Consider the following 12,865-nt stretch of genomic DNA (forward strand, 5'->3'; position numbering starts at 1 on the left):
GAGTTGGAAATTAGCCTTGTGCAGTTGAGGTAGGGTTCACAAAATTGGCTGTTCCCACTATTTGTACAGCCAGGCCTAGTGGCAGGGCTTGGATGTGGAATCCTTGGTTAAAGGATTTTAATTAAGCCAGTGCCCAAGTTGTTCAAGTTCAGTGTTCAAGTTGCTCATGTTGTTCTCAGGCACATCCAACCGTCTTTTCCTAGGTCAGGCTGAAATTTAGAGAGCATTTCGTGGCTACTGTTTATGAGGACAAGCATTTTAAGGAGGGGAGCATTGGAATCCAAGGGTAGCTTAGGATTTGGCTGGCTTGGTTTTCCTGAGGAGGAATTTTATCATCAGAGAGAGGAATCAAGACTTCATATGGATCCAAACTATGGATGGGGACAGAAATGTCTACAGCTTTTTATCCCAGGCAGAGGGTGACTTTTGGAAGGAGGTCCTTGCCATTAGCTAGCCATCTGAGGCCAAACTTTTGCTTTCTAGAATTTGTAAGACCTTTAGCTCAATTATTCATAGTAGTTCTTGCTTTTATCTGGTCTGTGTTCTGGATGTCCAGGTGATTATGACTACTGAATTTGATGTACTCAAGGCACCCAAGTAGACAAAAATGGCACAATATCAGTCCTGCAGAAAGGACTGGGGCAGATCTTCACAAACCCCATGTTGAGGCTTGTTCATTTTAACATAACTGTAGCCATTTTATACTCAGACTTCATGTCACTCACAAAGTGAAATTAAGTTCATACTGAAGAATGCTACTTGTAAGCCAAAAAGTTATGATTGTGTCTTAGTTAGGATTTTACTGTTGTGAACACTGTGACCAAGGCAACTCTTATAAGGACAACATTTAATTGGGACTGGCTTACAGGTTCAGAGGTTCAGTTCATTATTATCAAGGTAGGAGCATGGTAGCATCCAGGTGGACATGGTGCAGGGAGAGCCAAGAAGAGTTCTACATCTTCATCTGAAAGCTGCTAGAAGACTGGCTTCCAGCAGCTTGGGGGTGGGGGGGGTATGTCTTAAAGCCCATGCCTGCAATGACACACTTCCCTCCAGCAAGGTCACACCTACAAGTAGTGCCATTCCCTGGGCCAAGTATATTCAAACCACCACAGGTTGAATCACTTGTACCCTGTTATCTCAACATTCTGAAATTCCCCTGTTCAGCACCTGTCCACCAACCTTCTCACCTCACTCTGGACCAATCAGCTTAAAGGTTAGCTAATAATACTTTGTCTAGTTAGCCAAAAATGTTGTACCACTTCACTGCTTGCCTTCAAACTTTTGAACCTGGTTTTTCCTATACAAAGTCTACTCTGAGAGCAGACTAGTACTGTAGTTAGCCTCCTGAGTCCTTTTTGCAGTCCTGGACATTTACTATATGTACACTCAATAAACTATTCTTGCTTAACTGAGATTGGTGTATGCTTGGTTTGTGTGACAACTCCCAGATCCCAACAACCAACAGCTGTCCCTGGGACCCTACCGCACATAGCTCCAATGTTGCTTGTTTCTATTGAGGAGTCACGACAGGGTTCAGAGACCAGTACAATTAGGTTCTCTGTAGTTGCCAAGACCTTATCTCAAAGATATTAAGCTGGTCTTCCTGAATGCAGGTCATCCTTGTCTCCTCCTCTTCCTCCTCCTCCTCATCTTCTTCCTCCTCTTCCTCCTCTTTCTCCTCCTCCTCCTTTTCTCTGTGCTGCCCTGGAATTTGCTCTGTAGACTATGCTAGCTTTGAATTCATTGAGATCTGACTGCCTCTACCTCCCAAGTGCTGGGATTAAAGGTGTCAGTTATTAATAAGAGTAGCCAGACAATGGTGACCCGTGCTTTAAAAAAAAAAAAAAAATTCAGGCCATGTTTTTTTGTTTTGTTTTGTTTGTTTTTTTGTTCTTGTTTTTGTTTTTGAGGTGGGATAGGACTCAGAGTGAGGACTAAGTAAAGGAAGAGGAATTTTATAATTGAGAGGAGGTTCTGAAGAAGGGATGGCACCAAATAACCCTTAATATAACAATAATCAGGTAAAAGAGTGACAGAAGGAGCTTCTCTTCCCATCCCTAGTGGGGTGTATGTGTGTGTGTGGGTGCATGTGTGGCATTGTAGACAGTAAGCCCATAAACAGAAGAAAAGCGATAAAATAGTTAAATACAGAGTTTGCAGACCATCATGGGGGACCAGATTGGGGGGGCGGTGGAACCCAACTGGATTTGGTTAGAAGCCTACTGGATAAAAGTTCCCTGGGGCCATAACTGCTCAATGGCATTTGAGAGGAATACCAAGTCAGGGAAGGTCCCAACATCAACCAGATCCTGGTTATCTTTCAGGAAGGATGGAGGGGAGTCAGTCCCCTTGGCGGATCTGGGGTTAGTCCTTGGGGTCAGTTCCATCTAGCTGTTCTGGAATGGAAGGGATCTTACTGAGTTTTACATACAGTTTTCCAGTTGGGACTGTTCTATATGAAGGGGAAGGTTTTTAAAGATGAGCTAGGCACATCTGGGGTGGGAAGTTTCCTAATTTAAAAGATGGGGACCTCAGAATAATAATTTTGTGGGGCAGAGGTATATAGGTTTTTTGATGGGAAGGACCAACCTGAGATCAGATGGGCTGCAGATGCCCCTGCTAGGAAAGCTAAACGTGAGCCTTCTCATTCTATTAATTCCATGAGTGGATGGTGGGAAGTGGTGTCGAGGAGTAGACACCGGGAGTCCTGATGGACAATCTGCCTTCTAGTGTCCCCATTGTCTGCATGTTGGACACTCTCATCTCAGGGAGAGGATTGGAGCCCTCATAGTAGACACAGAATTAAAGACACTCCCATACCCAGATCTTATTTCAAAAATATTAAAGATTGGGGCTGAAGAGATGGCTCTGTAGTTAAGAGCTCTGGCTTCTCTTCCAGAGGACTCAAGTTTAATTCCCAGCTCACATGTGGCTGCTCCAACTGTCTGTAATATCTGTTCCAGGGGATCTGACACCCTTATTCAGACATACATGCAGGCAAAATACGAATGCACATAAAATAAAATAAATACATTTGAGTTTTTGAAAGATCTTCCCCAATCTACCAATCTTATGGAAATATTCTCCAATGAGATTTAGCTAGATGAGCCATAGGGCACAGAATTTAAAATAGCAATCATAAACTTCATCAGAGAATGTTGCAGTAAATCTCCTGCCCATAGGGAGTCCATAGAATAAAGACACAAGTCAATAAATATCAAATGAATGCTGCATGCCTAGATTGGGCAGATTTACCATTAAACTACACTATTCCCCGGCTATGAGAGCTCTTAACAACTTGCGGTTTCCTTGGTCAAGGTCTCCTTCGTCTTCTCTCCTTCCACCAACTGCCAACCTCCTCTGCTTCCACCAACTGCCAACCTCCTCTGCTTCCACCAACTGCCAACTCCCCAACTCCCCTCGCTCTCCTGGTCTTATCCTCTTTTCCTGCCTCTGGCTCCTCCCACTCCTCTTCCACTGCCCAATCACTGGCTGTAGCCTTTATTTAACAAATTTGATTGGACAGAAGGTTTACAAGAAGAGAATTCAAGGAGTTTAAAGACAACACAAAGAAACAGGTCAAAGACCTTAAAAGGAATTAATGCTGAGTGATTCTCAAGAAAACACAGTGTCCAGATGATGGGAATGACAGTGACAATCCAGGATTTGAAAATGGAATTCAATACACAGAAACACTCGCTATGACTCAAGTAGAAGTAGAATTGAAAAGACCTAATAACCCAACTAAAACCTCAAGGGAAAGACTCACACTTGTAATAAATCAAACACAAGCCAGAATATCAAAGAGAAAGTGGAAGGCCTAGACCAAATAAGTAAATAACAAGAAAAAAATTAGCATGCAGGAAAGAAACATATAGAAAGTATGGGCCCCATGAAAAGACCAAACCTCCCAAATACAGGAATAGATGAAGAAGAATCCAAGTCAATGGCATAGTCCAGACCTCCAACAAGATCAGAGATGAAAACTTCCCCAGACTAAGGAAGGACACACCCACACCGTTACAAGAAGCATGCAGAACACCAAACAGACAAGACTAGAAAAGAAAATCATTGTGGTATACCATAGTCGAGGTGCTAAATCTACAGAGCAAGGAGAGAGTACCCAAACCTGCAATAAAAGACAAAAAAAAAAAAAAAAAAACCCACACACGAGTCACTTGTAAAGGAAAGCCCATCAGAGCAATGGCTGATCCTCGCTGGAAACTTGGAAAGCCAGAAGAGCCTGGATAACACACTCAAAGTTGTAAAAGACCACACCCACCAACCTAGACTAATGGACTCAGCAAAACTGTCTGCCACAGTTAAAGGAGTAAGAAAAACTTTCTGTGATTACAAAAAAAAAAGTCTCAAAAATTTATATTCAACCAGACTATGGTGGCACACACCTTTAGTCCCAGCACTCGATAGGCAGAGACAGGCAGATTTCTGAGTTTCAAGCCAGCCTTATCTACAGAGCAAGTTCCAGGACAGTCAGAGAAACCCTGTCTCAAACAAAACAAAGCAAAAATTTGTTTTCAGCAGACCGAACCTAAAGAAACTACAGGAAGCAATACTTGGGCTGAAGAGGAGAATGCATGCTCTGCATATGGAGGCCTGTGCCCTAGAATAGCTGTAGCCATTGTGTTCCATGCCTGCCACTGACACAGAAAAACAGCTTGACTCAGAGCAGGGTCATACTGTTATGTTCTGAACATTCTGAGGTTTGTTAATCTTAAGAAATCCCACTTAGGACCAATCAGAATAAAGATCAATTAGAACTGTTATGTCCAACTAGCCAACATAGTCAGGGCCGACCACCCTGCCACACTATGGATAAGCTCACTGTAGTTTTTTCCTTTATAAGCCGGCCCTGAGAAATGTTCTAGAACATGGCTTTCAGCTCCTGAGTCTGAGCTACAGCCCTGATCAATCAGTCTTGGGGTGTTCGTTCGATAAACCAGTCCTGCGGATTCTGAGTGGTTTGTGTGGCAGGTGATTACTGAACCCCAACATTCAGTTCATTGGCCAGGTGTACCCCCTGCCCTCTCGACCATCCCGCAGTTACTGATACTGAATGTTACCAAGCTGGCTCCTGCATGAGGAGGTAGTTTCTTTGTCTTTTTTTTTTTTTCTCCTTGATTTGATCTTGTTTCTGGTACCTTTTGGTTACTCGAGTCCGAAAGCCCCAAAGCATAGTGCTGTCTATCTTTAAAACGTGATCTTGTCTGTTTGTCTTCCACTCTCATTTTGGATTTTTGGGCACCTTTCTCCTCTATCAAACCTTTAACTCCTTCACTATGTGTTATTTGGGTCCCTTTGGTGAGACATCTGGATCCTTCTCTCTCCTCCTCAACTCTATTGGTTGTCCTTGGAGGGCTAGTCTGTCTTTGTCTGCCAGTTTATGTTTGTAGTTTCCTTTAATTTCCTGATTGTTGTTTTGTGTCTCACATTCAGAGGGAAGATGGTTAAAACGTCATCTGCTGGCCATTCACCCCTTGACTTAGCTTTAACTCATTTCAAGGAGTTCTAGAAAAAATAAAAAGTGGCCAGATTGGGACAACAAAAACCAATAAACTGGTGCTGCCCTTGGAACCCCACACCTGTAGCTAGCAGTGCAGGAGAAGCCCTGCGTCTTGCCTAGATCAAGCCCACAGCAAGCTGGGGGCTGCTTGAGATGTACAAGCTGCTCTTAAAGGGGCACCAGCAGCTTCTCAGCTTCTCTAGTAAGAGAGCCGATGGCTAGTTCTGCTTCAAAACCTCTGTGTCCAGGAGAATTGGATTCAGCAGGTAGCAAGGTACTCCTCCCTTGAAATTTCAGCTAGAAGTAAGGAAAATTTTGTCTATTTCAAATGTATAAATGTATGTGGCCACATCATCTATACTTCTGACTGGTCTTAAATGTATATGTTTATTATGTTCTGCATGTCTTTTTTCTTGCTGGTGTTTTGGTTTGTTTTTGTTTTTTTTTTTTTTCTTTTTTTTTTTGGTTTTTCTGTTAGTTGTTAGAAGTTCGACCACAGCAAACAGACCACTCCAGACCACACCGTTGGGGGTGGGGGGGGAGGTTTATTCAGGAGATAGGGCAAAGGTTGGGGAAAGAAGATGGAAGAATAAGAGAGAAGAGGAGAAGTAGAGGCCGGCCATGACCATGTAGAGAGAGAGGAAGAGAAGTGGGGAGGGGACAGAGAGGCAAGAGGGTAAGAGATTAAGAGTAAGAGAGTAAGAGTAAGAGAGTAAGAGTAAGAGAGAGAGGAGGTGGCAAGCAGCCCCTTTTATAGTGGACCAGGCCTACCTGGCAACAGCCAGGTAACTGTGGAGGTGGAGTTTAGACAGAATACTAACATTTTCGAGACAGGGTTTCTCTGTATAGCCCTGGCTGTCCTGGAACTCACTCTGTAGACCAGGCTGGCCTAGAACTCAGAAATCCACCTGCCTCTGCTTCCCAAGGGCTGGGATTAAAGGCGTGTGCCACCGCTGCCCGGCTATGTTCTACATGTCTTGATTATAAATTATTGGCTTATAATTATTGGGTATAGTTAAAAATTTGTAATTTCTGTAACAGAAAGTTGGCTTAAAACAAGTAACAGGGTTGGAGCCACTCTGGACCACAACACATGGCATGAACTGACCAAGAAAGCAGATCTCTAAAGATACTTTTAAATTGGGATAATATTTTTATGAAGTCTCTGTCCTAAAAATCAGACTTATAAAAGATAGGATTTAAAACAATATTTCTTTAATGAGGTATTAAAACTCTGACTCCATGCATTTATATACAAGAACTTTTTGTAGAGTGAAAAATTATAAAGGCCATTTTATGAAATATGTGTAGATTTCTCGCCTTAGACCTGAGCAGGAAAAATGCAGACATTCCTCAAGCCTCTCCCACCTATGGGTAGAAGAGGCTCAAGGCAGGAAGACATTCCTGACTACAGATAAAGATGCTGCCACCTAGGTGGGGCTATAGCTGGAAAAAGTAAAGATAGTAATCTGAAATGGCAGGATAGGGCACAATGGCATGGTAAAAACCACATTTTTGAGAAGAATGCAGGGTGATTTCCACATGACACTAATCATTTAGGGTGAGTACCTCTTAATTGTTCCACTGTTTTCATGTTTTGTATCCTTGACAACCTCTCACCCCCCTTCCCACTCCCCTGGTTTGTGGTTTTTCCCTTTAAAACCCTCCAAGGACTGGCTGTGGGGGTCGGACCTTGACTCCAGCGCGAGTACCTGGTCAGACCGCTGGGTGCCAGCTCTTTCCCTAATAAACCTCTGCTGATTGCATCCAGGTATGGTTTCTTGTGATTTTTGGGTGGTCGTGATCTCCTGAGACTTGAGGAAGGGTCTCCCGAGTATGGGGGTCTTCATTTTCTTGTTAGAAACCAAACTTCAGAACATCAAAATAATTCATTTAAATTGATTTTAGAAACACAAAATTGTTTACACTCTTAGAAATTGATTTTGTCTTCTAAAAATTATGGTTATGTTCTATGTCTTCAGTCTTAATAAAGGTGCTTTATTTTGAGATTACAAAAATGTGAAAGATTTAAAAAAGTTTTAGAGGCCTATAATGTCAAAAAGGTTAAGAATCACTGGCTCTCAAATCCCACCCACCCTTCCTTTTGGTTTGCTTGAGCTCCCGGCTCCAGCAGACCCTTCCTTCAGCCCAAAGCGCAGCTCCTCCTCCCTCTCTCCCTCCCTAAAGCTGAATTGTACCAAATCAGCTATAATTTAAGATCTTGTGATAACAGCTCCCTCAGCCAAGGTCCTTGCAATTTTTCCCAACTTGTTAACCCTTTCCTGTTCTGAAACTGCCTTAATATTTAACCTAATCATACAGGAAACTGTTATGTTCCATAATGATACACCATATAAAGGTCAGAAAAATTCCCAGTCTTTTTATGGACTGTGTTTATGGATTAAAATTATTTTGTTTTGATACTTTTTTAAGGCTCAAAACTAACAGGGAGTGATAGTCAGTAACCTTAGCCAATCCTTTAATATGTTCAGAAATATATTTAAAGCCAGGCTAAGTACTGATGCAGCTAATTAAAAGATTTTGCTTTATTTAGTCTCCTGTTTCATGTTTGTAAGGTACAGTTTAGAGCAGATAACTAAAAACAGACAAAGATTGTTTAACTCAGATATAATTGGTAGGTACTAGTCCTCAAACCTGTCAGAGGTCTGTTGAATATAGCATTTAATATGTTTAAACTTACCATAACAGAGACCACCAAATCCGAAAAGACACACACCCATGTTGTGGCCGGAGCTGCCCCACGTTGGGCACCAAAAATGTCAAGAACTGCACTACCCCACATTTGGGTACCAAAATGTCTCAGACCGTTCTGTCAATGTTGGAACCCACACTGCTAAAAGCCTTGGGGGCTAAGTTGTTAGAGCTCGTACTGCCCCAAGCTGCTCAGTACACAGGTCAAGGTTCAGCAAGAGAGAGAGTGAGGATGGACTCAAAGAATGGAGATCAGACAGAGTGTGATTTAATCCAGTTTATTCTTCAGTCTCTCTTCTTCTCTCCAAGTCCCAAGTCTTGAGTTCCTAGTCCCTAGTTCCTAGTTCCTAGTCCCTAGTGCCTCCAAGTTCTTTCTCCAAGTGCTAAGTGCCTAATAACTAACTCCAAGTTGTACTGAACTCTTCTGTCTGCCTCTCGACTTTTATATGTCTCACTTCTAAACCACGCCTCTAAGTCATGCCTTTAAGTCTTGCCCTTAGGTCTTGTCTCTAAATCTGATCTCTAAGTCATGCCCTTAAGTCTCAGCTCTAAATCACACCTTTAAGTCTCACACACCCAAGGGAAGATCCTGGGTATCTAAAACAAGATGTTATCAGAGTGTGTTCAGCTGTTATAGACTATTGTAATCAAATCTCTTATCAGGGTATATGGCTCTAGATGGCCGCAAGGATGATAGCGCCTTCAGTCGGCTCCCCCCCACACACACACCCCGCCCAAGGTCTCCAAGAAGATATGGTCACAATGACAAAGAACACCACTGGGATTAATGTACAATAACCACTGGGCATAACTGTCCCAATGCCTTGCCTGCTGCCAGAGCCTGGCCTGAACTATGGACAGAGGACAATGGAGAACTGACTGCCACACATTGCCAAGACAAGGTGAAGTCTGTCTCTCCCATGTTCCTCCTCTACAGAAAAAGCCTCTTCATCTTTTGGGTCTGATGGCCAAAGGCTGCATATGACCTTGGAAACATGGAAGAAGCCAGACAAATGTCTAGGTAATAGAATATGGATAGTCTATGTCACTTTAATTGATAGTCATTTAGATTTACAATTTATCTTTCTCAGGTCTCTGACCATATTGACAGCAAAGCTAACTGTAGGTTGATAGCTAGAGAACTAGCTCCTTACCCCAAGGTAATCCACCACTGTGTTAGTTCATTAGTCAAAGCATTACTTAGTTATAACTTCTAGGTCTCTTATTAAAAAGGGCAAAGAGATTTGCCTTGTCACAGGCTTCATGTTAAAGGAGAAATAGATTTCAATGTAACTTTTTACTATTCCTTTATTTAGCTGTTCTCAGTAATCAACTGCATAAATCTCATAATTGAATAAAGAAATATAAAGTGTATTGTGGCTGCCTGCGGCCATGGATCAACTGGGTTCACCTGAAAGGGGGGCTGGGAATGAAAGGGGGATGGAGGGCAAGACAATGTATTCTGATCAAGGCTCGAAGTTTAATTAATTAATATTCAGCTCTCAATTTAAAGGGGAAGCCCCACCACAGAACCCCTTCTTGCTTCAGCTGGGGTGGGTGAGGGGAACCCATCCTTAGTCACAGCTGGAGGTGTCTCAAGGCAAGCTCAGCAGGTAGTCTATTCTTCTAAGTTCCTGTAGCAGGGTGTACATCAGCCAAGGTGGGTAATTCTGCCTAGGTCCTATTGTTTTTGGTCTACTGTGGTAAACAAGGTCTTTCAGGCCTGCTCAAGGCTAGGGGAAGGGCACAGTTTATATAAGGTCTGAGGATCTAAGAAAATGTTTGAAGGTCTAAACCGATGTTTCTAGATTAAGAAATGCAGATTGAGAAATGCATTTGAGGACGTTAAGGAAATCTTGATGATAGGAAAATGGTTTAACAGCCCACTCAGACCACACGGTTCCACGGGGAGGGGTTTATTCAGGAGATAGGGCAAAGGTTGGGGGAAGAAGATGGAAGAAGAGAGGAAGAAGAGAAGTAGAGGCCGGCCATGATGAAGTGGAGAGAGGGGGAAGTGAAGGGGGAGAGGACAGACAGGAGCTAGAGGCAAGAGATCAAGAGAGTTAAGAGAGGAGGGGGTAAGCAGCCCCTTTTATAGTGGGCCAGGCCTACCTGGCTTTTGCCAGGTAACTGTGGAGGTGGAGTTTAGACAGAATACTAACGGTCATGCTGAAAACATTTTGCTGAATTTGTGTATCTAGCTCTCTGGGCTGAGAAAAGAATGTCTATGCCTTTTAATCCAAACCTATAGCTTTTACTGGGTCTCAAAATGGGCTTTTCCCCCTTGGTCCTGGATTCTTTACCTTTTCCAGTTACAAGACAATTCTAACTTGTGTCCCTAGTGTATATTTGTCTCAGCAGGTTTTCACATGGCTGACAGACTTCATCCAGGGATCACCTGTGGACTGCAAGCCGCTGAGCTGTGGTTTGCTGAAAGCTGATATAAACTGGTCCAACTGATGTGATTGCTCCCTGTCTTTCTGCTGAATCAACTAATCAGATGCTTCTGATAGATACCCCATTGCCCAGCCTTTGACTAGCATTTCTGCCTTCCTGGGCCCCAAAGACAATGTCCTAATGTCAGCTGGAAGTACTGAAGAATGAAAAATTATAAAAATCATTTTTATAGAATATATACATATATAGATGCCTTTTAAGTTCTTTTAGGGACATGGAAAATTTTCTCTGAAACAAGCCAGGCCAGTTCCAGGAACTGGCTGTAAGGAGTGAAAGTCATTCAGGTGGTAAAAACACAATGACAGAGCTGTGACTTTACAGCTGGAGCTAGTGAGAATAAATAGTTGATAAATGACAAGGTAGGGCAGTGACTTGGTGAAACCACATTTTTGAGAAAATGATTGTACTGGGTAATTTCCATGGCCATTAACCTTTTAGGGTGGGTTTCTTTGGAATGTATCACTATTCTCATGTTATGTATCCTTGGCAAACTCTCGCCCCCTCCCCACTCCCCTGGTTTGTGGTTTTGCTCTTTAAAAGACCCCCTACCCATCACTCAGGGCCAAACCTTGCTTGCTCTTGCGAGAGAGCTTGGGGTTTGACCACCGGCCTATTTCCCTAATAAACCTCTGCCGTTTACATCCAGGTACGGTGTCTTGCGAGAGTTCTTGGGTGGCCGAGATATCCCGAGGCTTGAGTAAGGGTCTCCCTAATTTGGGGGTCTTCAGTACTTACAGAAGAGTATATCGTACATTGTTCCACCTAACAGGCTGAAGTGCTAAGTCAAAAGGAAACTCTTTAGTCTCAGAGGAAACTTTTGAGTCAAATGTTTGATTCACTGAGTCAACTCAAGGTGGGGGGTATGTTGAGTTGACTGCCCCCTACCCCAGTATAGCTGTAGCTATTTTGTTCCATGTCTGCCAGTCATTGTCAAAGAAAAATAGCTGGACTTGTAAGGCCCCCACGAATGGAGGACCTCACCCAAGCCTTGGGAATTCTCGGCCACCCATTAACTGCAATACACGGAACTTGATGTAATCAGCAAGAGGTATATTTTAATCAGCATACTGAGGTCAAGACCTGTAGCCCACACAGGGGCAATGGGGTCTGACCCCAGGGCTTTGGAGACAGAGAGAATTTAAAGCCCAAAACCACAACTGAGGATGGGGGACCACAACCCAGGGGGAGTAAAGGAGGGCTATTGGAGAGCACCTGTGAAAAGTCCCAGCCCATTATTCAGTTTGTGACAGGGTACAAGAAACAGGCTATTCTCTAAGAGCCTATACGTAATCAGCCATCTATCTTGTGGTCAGCCAAGTTCCTGGTATCCAGGGTGCACAGGCATGCTAACTTGAACTCCCAGCTCAAACCCTATTCAATCTATCTTATGGTCAGTTTTTAGTTCCTGGTACCCATAGTGATTGGTCACGCTGTCCTGAACTCCCAGCTCTGAACTCTTATCTTATTTATTTTGTCTTGTGGATAGCTAGTTTCCTAGGACCCAGAGTGCAGAACAAGCTGATCTGCACTCTTGACTCCATCTGTGGAAGGTTTAAAAATTTTAAACTCTTTCAGACTCAGAACAGGGTCATGTTGCCCACATGCCCTGTTATGTTCTGTATGTTCTGAGTTTGTTAATCTTAAGAAATCCCACACCCATAAACTCTATTTAAGACCAATCAGCATAAAGCTCAGTTACAAATGTTCTGTCCAGCTGGCCAAAATAGTCAGGGCCAACCACTCTGCCATGCTATGTTGAGCTCATTGTGGTTTTTTCCTTTATAAGCTGGCCCATGAGGTCATAGCTTTCAGCTCCTGAGTCTGAGCTCCAGCCCTGATGGATCACTCTTGGGGTGTACATTCAATAAACTAGCCCTATTTACCTGAGATTAGTGTCTGAGTGGTTTGTGTGGCAATTCCTGAACCCCAATATGTAGATATCTGTTACAGTCATTTGTTGTATTTGTCATTTATTTTTGTCCAAATAATTTGTGAAGTGTTTATAAAAAGATAAAGAGATAAAGAGAGTATGTTCTGTGAGTGTGTGGAGAGGTATGGGGAAGGGGATGTCTCAGTGGGCCCATGTACAGGCATCTCTTCCCATGAGGGACCAGTTACACACTGGTATAGTATAGAATAGAGTTTATTGAGGGCATGGGGAGGGGAGCCAGG

This window comes from Arvicanthis niloticus, chromosome 14 (genome assembly GCF_011762505.2).
Source record: "Arvicanthis niloticus isolate mArvNil1 chromosome 14, mArvNil1.pat.X, whole genome shotgun sequence".
Lineage (NCBI taxonomy): Eukaryota > Metazoa > Chordata > Mammalia > Rodentia > Muridae > Arvicanthis > Arvicanthis niloticus.